This window comes from Bombus huntii, unplaced genomic scaffold, assembly GCF_024542735.1.
Source record: "Bombus huntii isolate Logan2020A unplaced genomic scaffold, iyBomHunt1.1 ctg00000267.1, whole genome shotgun sequence".
NCBI classification, from domain to species: domain Eukaryota; kingdom Metazoa; phylum Arthropoda; class Insecta; order Hymenoptera; family Apidae; genus Bombus; species Bombus huntii.
In genome coordinates this window covers 3,887-15,000 of record NW_026099477.1, presented here as the reverse complement: position 1 = coordinate 15,000, position 11,114 = coordinate 3,887, and the positions used below count along the sequence as shown (strand labels likewise).

Genomic DNA, 11,114 nt, shown 5'->3' with positions numbered 1-11,114 from the left:
TTTGTCTCCTGCGGTTAAAAAAAATAATTTCGCTACGTACGGCCGATGGTCGTGCGTAGCGATTTTTTTTTCCTTTAAATCAAACAACGAGACGCACGAATAGAAAGCGATACGCCGCTGGGACATTGTCTCGTGCGAGCATAAAGCAATACGCCGCTGGACTTAGTCGCGTACAAACTGAAAGCAATACGCCGCTGGACTTAGCCGCGTGCGAGCATAAAGCAATACGCCGCTGGACTTAGTCGCGTACAAACTGAAAGCAATACGCCGCTGGACTTAGTCGCGTGCGAGCATAAAGCAATACGCCGCTGGACTTAGCCGCTCGTGCTACCGCTGCGCGCGCACCTCCGAATCAGCGGGTATGCGCCGGAGTAGGTAACACTCTCTTAAGGTACGCCGTTCTGCGCAGCTCGTATTGCGCGCGCGCGCGCGCGCTTTTTCAAATATTTTTAAACGTTTTTCCGCGTTTTTTCCCGTTTCTTCGCGTTTTTTCCCGTTTTTTCCCGTTTTTTCCCGTTTTCCACGTTTTTTCCCGTTTCACGAGAGAGACGAAAACGAGGAAAATAATCGCGACAAATGCTCGCTCGCTGCGCTCGCTCGGACGAATATAGCCCAACCCAAAACCGATCCCAAGCGTTCGAACGAAGATTTCGATGAAATCGAAGAACGAACGCTAAAGGGATTGGTTTTGGGTTGGGCTACTTTTTTTTTCGAGCGAGCGGAGCGAGCGAGCAACGCGTAAGAGCGTATCGTTGCGTCGCAGGGACTTTGAAATATTCGCCACTGTTCGAACGTTCGAGTCGAAATAACTCGAGAAAAAGCGTTATAACGCATCGAAATTATCAGTGAAATCGTTACGTATCGACGAAATCTAGTCGAAAGTAGCGATTTCACTTTATTTTTTTAAAAAATTTCATCCTCCGGACCAACGTGACCGGGACGTTGGAACTTAGAATTTTTTCGCACCGCTACGAAAGTACCGAAAGTTCAACTCGAAATAACTCGCCAAAAAGCGTTATAACGTATCGAAATTTTGCGTGAAATCGTTACGTTTCGACGAAATCTAGTCGAAAGTAGCGATTTCACTTTATTTTTTTAAAAAATTTCATCCTCCGGACCAACGTGACCGGGACGTTGGAACTTAGAATTTTTTCGCACCGTTACGAAAGTACCGAAAGTTCAACTCGAAATAACTCGCCAAAAAGCGTTATAACGTATCGAAATTTTGCGTGAAATCGTTACGTTTCGACGAAATCTAGTCGAAAGTAGCGATTTCACTTTATTTTTTTAAAAAATTTCATCCTCCGGACCAACGTGACCGGGACGTTGGAACTTAGAATTTTTTCGCACCGTTACGAAAGTACCGAAAGTTCAACTCGAAATAACTCGCTAAAAAGCGTTATAACGTATCGAAATTTTGCGTGAAATCGTTACGTATCGACGAAATCTAGTCGAAAGTAGCGATTTCACTTTATTTTTTTAAAAAATTTCATCCTCCGGACCAACGTGACCGGGACGTTGGAACTTAGAATTTTTTCGCACCGTTACGAAAGTACCGAAAGTTCAACTCGAAATAACTCGCCAAAAAGCGTTATAACGTATCGAAATTTTGCGTGAAATCGTTACGTTTCGACGAAATCTAGTCGAAAGTAGCGATTTCACTTTATTTTTTTAAAAAATTTCATCCTCCGGACCAACGTGACCGGGACGTTGGAACTTAGAATTTTTTCGCACCGTTACGAAAGTACCGAAAGTTCAACTCGAAATAACTCGCCAAAAAGCGTTATAACGTATCGAAATTTTGCGTGAAATCGTTACGTTTCGACGAAATCTAGTCGAAAGTAGCGATTTCACTTTATTTTTTTAAAAAATTTCATCCTCCGGACCAACGTGACCGGGACGTTGGAACTTAGAATTTTTTCGCCCCGTTACGAAAGTACCGAATGTTCAACTCGAAATAACTCGCCAAAAAGCGTTATAACGTATCGAAATTTTGTGTGAAATCGTTACGTATCGACGAAATCTAGTCGAACGTAACGATTTCACTTTATTTTTTTAAAAAATTTCATCCTCCGGACCAACGTGACCGGGACGTTGGAACTTAGAATTTTTTCGCACCGCTACGAAAAGGCCGAAAGATCCCCTCCAAATAACTCGTTAAAAAGTGTTAGAAGGTACGAATATTTTTCAAGAAATCGTTATAACTCGATAAAATACGTCGGGATTAAGCGTTTATATCGTCGGCAGACGGATATAAAAACGTTTGGACCGACACGACCGGTCGTTGGAACATAGAAAAATTCCGAGCCGGTACGTTGGGACTTAGAAAAATTCCGAGCGCGAAAAAGTTTTTTCGAGTTTATTCGTTAAAAAGCGTTACAAGGTATGAATTTTTTTGCATAAATCGACGTAACTCGACGAAATACGTCGGGATTAATGGTTTATTTCCGTCCGAGAACGATTTTTAAAAACGGACCTATGCGGCCGGTCGTTCGTACTTAGAAAATTTTCGGACCGAACACTCTTTTTCGATTAATTCGTTAAAAAGCGTTATAACGTACGAATATTTTTCAAGAAATCGTTATAACTCGATAAAATACGTCGGGATTAAGCGTTTATATCGTCGGCAGACGGATATAAAAACGTTTGGACCGACACGACCGGTCGTTGGAACATAGAAAAATTCCGAGCCGGTACGTTGGGACTTAGAAAAATTCCGAGGGCGAAAAAGTTTTTTCGAGTTTATTCGTTAAAAAGCGTTACAAGGTATGAATTTTTTTGCATAAATCGACGTAACTCGACGAAATACGTCGGGATTAATGGTTTATTTCCGTCCGAGAACGATTTTTAAAAACGGACCTATGCGGCCGGTCGTTCGTACTTAGAAAATTTTCGGACCGAACACTCTTTTTCGATTAATTCGTTAAAAAGCGTTATAACGTACGAATATTTTTCAAGAAATCGTTATAACTCGATAAAATACGTCGGGATTAAGCGTTTATATCGTCGGCAGACGGATATAAAAACGTTTGGACCGACACGACCGGTCGTTGGAACATAGAAAAATTCCGAGCCGGTACGTTGGGACTTAGAAAAATTCCGAGCGCGAAAAAGTTTTTTCGAGTTTATTCGTTAAAAAGCGTTACAAGGTATGAATTTTTTTGCATAAATCGACGTAACTCGACGAAATACGTCGGGATTAATGGTTTATTTCCGTCCGAGAACGATTTTTAAAAACGGACCTATGCGGCCGGTCGTTCGTACTTAGAAAATTTTCGGACCGAACACTCTTTTTCGATTAATTCGTTAAAAAGCGTTATAACGTACGAATATTTTTCAAGAAATCGTTATAACTCGATAAAATACGTCGGGATTAAGCGTTTATATCGTCGGCAGACGGATATAAAAACGTTTGGACCGACACGACCGGTCGTTGGAACATAGAAAAATTCCGAGCCGGTACGTTGGGACTTAGAAAAATTCCGAGGGCGAAAAAGTTTTTTCGAGTTTATTCGTTAAAAAGCGTTACAAGGTATGAATTTTTTTGCATAAATCGACGTAACTCGACGAAATACGTCGGGATTAATGGTTTATTTCCGTCCGAGAACGATTTTTAAAAACGGACCTATGCGGCCGGTCGTTCGTACTTAGAAAATTTTCGGACCGAACACTCTTTTTCGATTAATTCGTTAAAAAGCGTTATAACGTACGAATATTTTTCAAGAAATCGTTATAACTCGATAAAATACGTCGGGATTAAGCGTTTATATCGTCGGCAGACGGATATAAAAACGTTTGGACCGACACGACCGGTCGTTGGAACATAGAAAAATTCCGAGCCGGTACGTTGGGACTTAGAAAAATTCCGAGGGCGAAAAAGTTTTTTCGAGTTTATTCGTTTAAAAGCGTTACAAGGTATGAATTTTTTTACGGGAATCGTTCTATCTCTATTAAATACGTCGGGATTAAACATTTTTATCGATTTTTTCAAAAAATTAGCGTTCGTCGAACTGACACGACTGGGATATTTTTCTAATTTTTTCGTTAATTAACGTTACAAGGTATATATTTTTTTGCATATTTCTACTTATTTTAACGTATTGTAATTGATTATAAACTTATTTTTTGTCCGTATTCGATAAAAGAGTATGTTTACTGATGCAATTTTTCGGTGAAAAAAAAAATTAATTTTTTGGTAAAAATGCATTTCTATTATGTTAATAAAACGTCTGGTAATGTATTTCGATGGTTGGATATTGGCTTTGTATAGTAGTGATCGAGCGTTCGCGAGACTAAGTTCCAGCGTCCCTTCCGAACGGTACGTTGCTACGGAGGTTTTGCACCGTAAGCGCGCGGCCGCTAGCCCGGCCGGCGCCGGCCTTCCGGCTGGCGCTTTCGTATCTATAAGAGAGACGTCGAGCCGGACGGTTCGGTCGGAACAGCGTTGAGCGCGTGGCTATTCTACGGCCTCGGTTGAGAATTCAGTCACCGCTCCTCGAGTCTTAGTGTATTTTACGCTATTTCTCGACTGTTCCTCCGTTCTCGTTCTGGTTTTTTCTCTACACTGCTGCGCCGCGGGTCGCTGTCCTGGACGTAATGACCAAATATCGTGGCAAGGTTCCCCTGAGTCGGGAAGCTGGTGACCTGTGTGTACGTATTCTAACAAAAATTGTTAGATGCGTGTGTGCTTGTACTAACTGAGCATCGATTCATTCAAAAGAGTATAACCGTCTGCTTTCTATAAAAACTTCTGCTTTCGCAGAAGTATCCGATGAGGCGGTAGGAGCGTACTATCTTTGCGTAGTATGTCTTCTGCCGAAAATGTTCTACCGATTGAAAGAATATTCTTACGGTATGTCCAGCGCGACGCACTGGGATACGCGCTTGTTCGTTCAGCGTGAGGTGCGTATACGTGCTTTACCGCTAAGATATTCTAATAAGTCTTTTTACACGAAGACAGCATTATGGAAATGTTCCTTTAGAAGTACGATTCTAAACATTTTATATAAGACTATGAGAGAGAGAGAGAGAGAGAAGAGAGGAGGTGGAGTTGAGAATTACAAAGTGGCTGCGAGCGGCGTTCGAAGATTATTACTGAACTATGGGTGTATCTCGAACGTCGCTAGGAGATATATTTTATAGATATATCTATCTTAAGAACGAAAAGTCTCGTCGTACGGTGCTTACGTCCCACCTACGACACGAAGAGAACTTAAACGAAATTTATAAGAATTGTTATACGAATAAGATCCCTGGTTGATCCTGCCAGTAGTCATATGCTTGTCTCAAAGATTAAGCCATGCATGTCTCAGTACATGCCGCATTAAGGTGAAACCGCGAATGGCTCATTAAATCAGTTATGGTTTCTTAGATCATACCTACATTTACTTGGATAACTGTGGTAATTCTAGAGCTAATACATGCAAACAGATTCCGACCAGAGATGGTAGGAATGCTTTTATTAGATCAAAACCAATCGGTGGCGGATGGCTCGTCTGTCCGTCCATCGTTTGTTTTGGTGACTCTGAATAACTTTGTGCTGATCGCATGGTCATCTAGCACCGGCGACGCATCTTTCAAATGTCTGCCTTATCAACTGTCGATGGTAGGTTCTGCGCCTACCATGGTTGTAACGGGTAACGGGGAATCAGGGTTCGATTCCGGAGAGGGAGCCTGAGAAACAGCTACCACATCCAAGGAAGGCAGCAGGCGCGCAAATTACCCACTCCCGGCACGGGGAGGTAGTGACGAAAAATAACGATACGGGACTCATCCGAGGCCCCGTAATCGGAATGAGTACACTTTAAATCCTTTAACGAGGACCAATTGGAGGGCAAGTCTGGTGCCAGCAGCCGCGGTAATTCCAGCTCCAATAGCGTATATTAAAGTTGTTGCGGTTAAAAAGCTCGTAGTTGAATCTGTGTGTCACAGTGTCGGTTCACCGCTCGCGGTGTTTAACTGGCATTATGTGGTACGTCCTATCGGTGGGCTTAGCTCCTCGCGGGCGGTCCAACTAATATCCCATCGCGGTGCTCTTCACTGAGTGTCGAGGTGGGCCGATACGTTTACTTTGAACAAATTAGAGTGCTTAAAGCAGGCTACCTTCGCCTGAATACTGTGTGCATGGAATAATGGAATAGGACCTCGGTTCTATTTTGTTGGTTTTCGGAGCCCCGAGGTAATGATTAATAGGGACAGATGGGGGCATTCGTATTGCGACGTTAGAGGTGAAATTCTTGGATCGTCGCAAGACGGACAGAAGCGAAAGCATTTGCCAAAAATGTTTTCATTAATCAAGAACGAAAGTTAGAGGTTCGAAGGCGATCAGATACCGCCCTAGTTCTAACCATAAACGATGCCAGCCAGCGATCCGCCGAAGTTCCTCCGATGACTCGGCGGGCAGCTTCCGGGAAACCAAAGCTTTTGGGTTCCGGGGGAAGTATGGTTGCAAAGCTGAAACTTAAAGGAATTGACGGAAGGGCACCACCAGGAGTGGAGCCTGCGGCTTAATTTGACTCAACACGGGAAACCTCACCAGGCCCGGACACCGGAAGGATTGACAGATTGATAGCTCTTTCTTGATTCGGTGGGTGGTGGTGCATGGCCGTTCTTAGTTGGTGGAGCGATTTGTCTGGTTAATTCCGATAACGAACGAGACTCTAGCCTGCTAAATAGACGTAACTTATGGTATCTCGAAGGCCCCCGGCTTCGGTCGGTGGGTTTTTACTACCAACGTACAAACAAATCTTCTTAGAGGAACAGGCGGCTTCTAGCCGCACGAGATTGAGCAATAACAGGTCTGTGATGCCCTTAGATGTTCTGGGCCGCACGCGCGCTACACTGAAGGAATCAGCGTGTTTTCCCTGGCCGAAAGGCCCGGGTAACCCGCTGAACCTCCTTCGTGCTAGGGATTGGGGCTTGCAATTATTCCCCATGAACGAGGAATTCCCAGTAAGCGCGAGTCATAAGCTCGCGTTGATTACGTCCCTGCCCTTTGTACACACCGCCCGTCGCTACTACCGATTGAATGATTTAGTGAGGTCTTCGGACTGGTGCGCGGCCAATGTGATAAGCATTGCCGATGTTACCGGGAAGATGACCAAACTTGATCATTTAGAGGAAGTAAAAGTCGTAACAAGGTTTCCGTAGGTGAACCTGCGGAAGGATCATTAACGATACGATACCAAAAGAATTTGACTTGAACACATATAAAAACTATGAAATATATATCACAATGGTCGGTAAGGAGCCGTACTCCTCCTGTATCGACGAAAGTATATACGACGTATTAACAAGCTATATACTTTAACAAACGAAAACGCCAGGGAGCTTGGCAACCTCCGTTGGCACGAATAGAAATATTCTTAAGGAGGAGACGACCCTCCAGCTACGGAATTATACGAAGAGAAGGTGGCACTCTCTCTCGATCATCGGGATGAAGAGATATATATATACAAGTATAAAAACGAAATGCGAATGAAACTTATTCGAGGCGCCTGCGTGAGGTCGTAAACAGAAAGACCCGCCGTCTCCGAATAAAACATATAACATATAATATATATATATATATATGAAATTCTAATAAAAGGGAACTCTAGCTTCGAAAGAGCCAACAAAAGTTAAGGCTCGATATCAAACGAAAAAATTACGATGGAAACCAGGTGTAAAGAGAAATGCAGTCGTGGCGCCTGCGAGAGGCCGTACACAGAAAGACCCGCCGTCACGATCTCGTATTTCGTATTTGCATCGTGGAAACCGTACAAACGAAATATAAAAGTCCATGCAAACTAATAAGAAAATCTCTAAAGTGCCTCGTGTCGGAGTGATCATGCTCGCCTATTCTCTTCTATGTTTCGTGGTCTGTGTTGCGTTTGTTCTCCTCCTAGCAACGGGACATATCGAAGACTCCTCTTTGGGATCGAACGAAGCGTCTAGAACGAGTCGACGAGAGCGAAAGAACTTGTAGCGAGTCGCGCAGAGCGAAAGGATACCGATATACATCTTCGAAGGTTCTCTTCGAAGATCCATGGATACCTTCTGCGTCGACTTCTCTCGTCTCTTTCATCGAAACTCTCGTCGTTCTCGAAACGTGCTTCCTACCCAAAGGGCGTGTGCTCTTCGTATGTCGTTTCGTTCGAAATAACGAAACCACGTGTAACATACTCGTGGATCGGGTAACCTAGAACGAAGACGCATCGCGTGGATGTTGGCCCGCTATGCGACGATGACCGATGATGATGATGATGATGATGATGATATGATGATGATGTCGATGTCGACGACGACGACGATGAAGACGATGTGTAGCAACGATTCGTAACTAGTCTAGCCGAAGTTCGTTCAGAGGGGAACGCCGCCGGCTTCGAAGCCTCGATGTCGTGAGTCGGACACCCGTGCCGTCGCTAGAGTTTTTCAAACTCTGCTTCTGGATATTGGGACGAAAGACCGCTCGAGGACGACGACAGCCGTGCGTGCGTATCCCATCGAATTTTTTTTACACCACCTGAACGAGACTAAAGTTTCGTCTAGTTGATCGTCTACCGTCGCATAATGTATATTATATACCGTTCAGAGGGGACCGGCTGTCTATCCTCGTTGTCGTGAGTCGGACACCCGTGCCGTCGCTAGAGTTTTTCAAACTCTGCTTCTGGATATCGGGACGAAAGACCGCGCGAGGACGACGGATGCGAGTCCCATCGAATTTTTGACTTACACACTACCTGAACGAGACTTAAAGTTTCATATTATATACCGTTCAGAGGGGACCGGCTGTCTATCCTCGTTGTCGTGAGTCGGACACCCGTGCCGTCGCTAGAGTTTTTCAAACTCTGCTTCTGGATATCGGGACGAAAGACCGCGCGAGGACGACGGATGCGAGTCCCATCGAATTTTTGACTTACACACTACCTGAACGAGACTTAAAGTTTCATATAATATACCGTTCAGAGGGGACCGGCTGTCTTTCCTCGTTGTCGTGAGTCGGACACCCGTGCCGTCGCTAGAGTTTTTCAAACTCTGCTTCTGGATATCGGGACGAAAGACCGCGCGAGGACGACGGATGCGAGTCCCATCGAATTTTTTATTTAAACACTACCTGAACGAGACTTAAAGTTTCATATAATATACCGTTCAGAGGGGACCGGCTGTCTTTCCTCGTTGTCGTGAGTCGGACACCCGTGCCGTCGCTAGAGTTTTTCAAACTCTGCTTCTGGATATCGGGACGAAAGACCGCGCGAGGACGACGGATGCGAGTCCCATCGAATTTTTTATTTAAACACTACCTGAACGAGACTTAAAGTTTCATATAATATACCGTTCAGAGGGGACCGGCTGTCTTTCCTCGTTGTCGTGAGTCGGAGACCCGTGCCGTCGCTAGAGTTTTTCAAACTCTGCTTCTGGATATCGGGACGAAAGACCGCGCGAGGACGACGGATGCGAGTCCCATCGAATTTTTGATTTACACACTACCTGAACGAGACTTAAAGTTTCATCCAGTTTGTCGTCTATCATCTCATATATAATATACCGTTCAGAGGGGACCGGCTGTCTATCCTCGTTGTCGTGAGTCGGACACCCGTGCCGTCGCTAGAGTTTTTCAAACTCTGCTTCTGGATGTTGGGACGAAAGACCGCGCGAGGACGATGGATGCGAGTCCCATCGAATTTTTGATTTACAAGACACACACTACCTGAACGAGACTAAAGTTTCATCGAGTTTATCGTCGCATAACCCGTTCGGAGGGGACCGGCTGTCTATCCTCGTTGTCGTGAGTCGGACACCCGTGCCGTCGCTAGAGTTTTTCAAACTCTGCTTCTGGATATCGGGACGAAAGACCGCGCGAGGACGATGGCTGCGAGTCCCATCGAATTTTTGTTTTTTTTTTTTTTAAAAAAAAAAACACCACCCGAACGGAGATGTGTTCTATCTTTCGTCGATTTTTCATGCTTTCAGTCGGTCGCGTGGTCGCCATCCGTTCGGAGGGGATCGCCGGCTTCGAAACCTCGATGTCGTGAGTCGGACACCCGTGCCGTCGCTAGAGTTTTTCAAACTCTGCTTCTGGATATTGGGACGAAAGACCGCTCGAGGCGGACGGCCGCGCGAATCCCATCGAATCTTTACTATCACCCGAACGATGGAGAGATGCACGCGCGCTGTTTCTTGAATAATTGGACGAGAGAGTAGAATCAAACACATATATAACATGGGCTAGCCACCGTGCTTACTCGTTCGCGAGATCGTGTGCTGTACAGAGGATTCAGAATCGGGTGTATATATCCCCGTCGTTTCCTGACGAACGGAGCTTCGATCTCGATGGTTGTTATATATCATAATGTACTTTACGCCCGGCCGGCGAACGCGCGTATCTTCGCGCGTTCGTCGTTTTCTTTTTTTTTCGAACGTTTTTGTGTCGTCAATCCTATGGCGACTTCTGCGCGTTCGATTCCCGTTGGTCGAACGTGACGGAACTCGGCTTCGCTAGAACCGAGAAGAGTACATTTGAGTATTGAACTGTTGTAAATTTATAAAAGATTACCCTGAACGGTGGATCACTTGGCTCGTGGGTCGATGAAGAACGCAGCTAATTGCGCGTCAACGTGTGAACTGCAGGACACATGAACATCGACATTTCGAACGCACATTGCGGTCCACGGATACAATTCCTGGACCACGCCTGGCTGAGGGTTGCTCACGTAAACCTAAGACTGCTTGCGTTGCGTATCGTTACTCTCCGTATCTGTCTCTCTCTGTCCCTTCTTGCCTTAACAACCCGCCGTCGTTCTTCTTTATATAAGAGAACGTTTCAGAGTCGGACGAAGGTACAAGAACGAGGATACGAATAAGAGCGGACGGAGAGAACATACGCGACGTACGAGCGATTGTTGGACGCTCGTCGGCGTTCGTCGCGGTCGTGCAGAGACCGTGCAAGTCGTACGCATGCTCGATATATAATCTATCGTGTTCACGGGAGACTACGAAACTCTACCTCTGTCTCTCTCTGTCCCTTCTTGCCTTGACAACCCGCCGTCGTTCTTCTTAAAAATTATAAGAGAACGTTTCAGAGTCGGACGAAGGTATACGAAGGGATACGAATAAGAGCGGAGAGAACCGGTCAC

The 11,114-nt window shown here is 45.1% G+C and overlaps 2 non-coding genes across 2 annotated transcripts; both read left to right on the top strand.

Moving 5' to 3' along the window:
• The first annotated feature begins 5,249 nt into the window (after positions 1-5,249).
• On the top strand, positions 5,250-7,172 carry LOC126877884 (small subunit ribosomal RNA). Its single transcript, XR_007695420.1, has one exon. It is a non-coding gene; the product is annotated as a small subunit ribosomal RNA (ribosomal RNA).
• A 3,359-nt stretch (positions 7,173-10,531) lies between these two features.
• LOC126877880 (5.8S ribosomal RNA) lies at positions 10,532-10,686 on the top strand. Its single transcript, XR_007695418.1, has one exon. It is a non-coding gene; the product is annotated as a 5.8S ribosomal RNA (ribosomal RNA).
• The last annotated feature ends 428 nt before the right edge of the window (positions 10,687-11,114 follow it).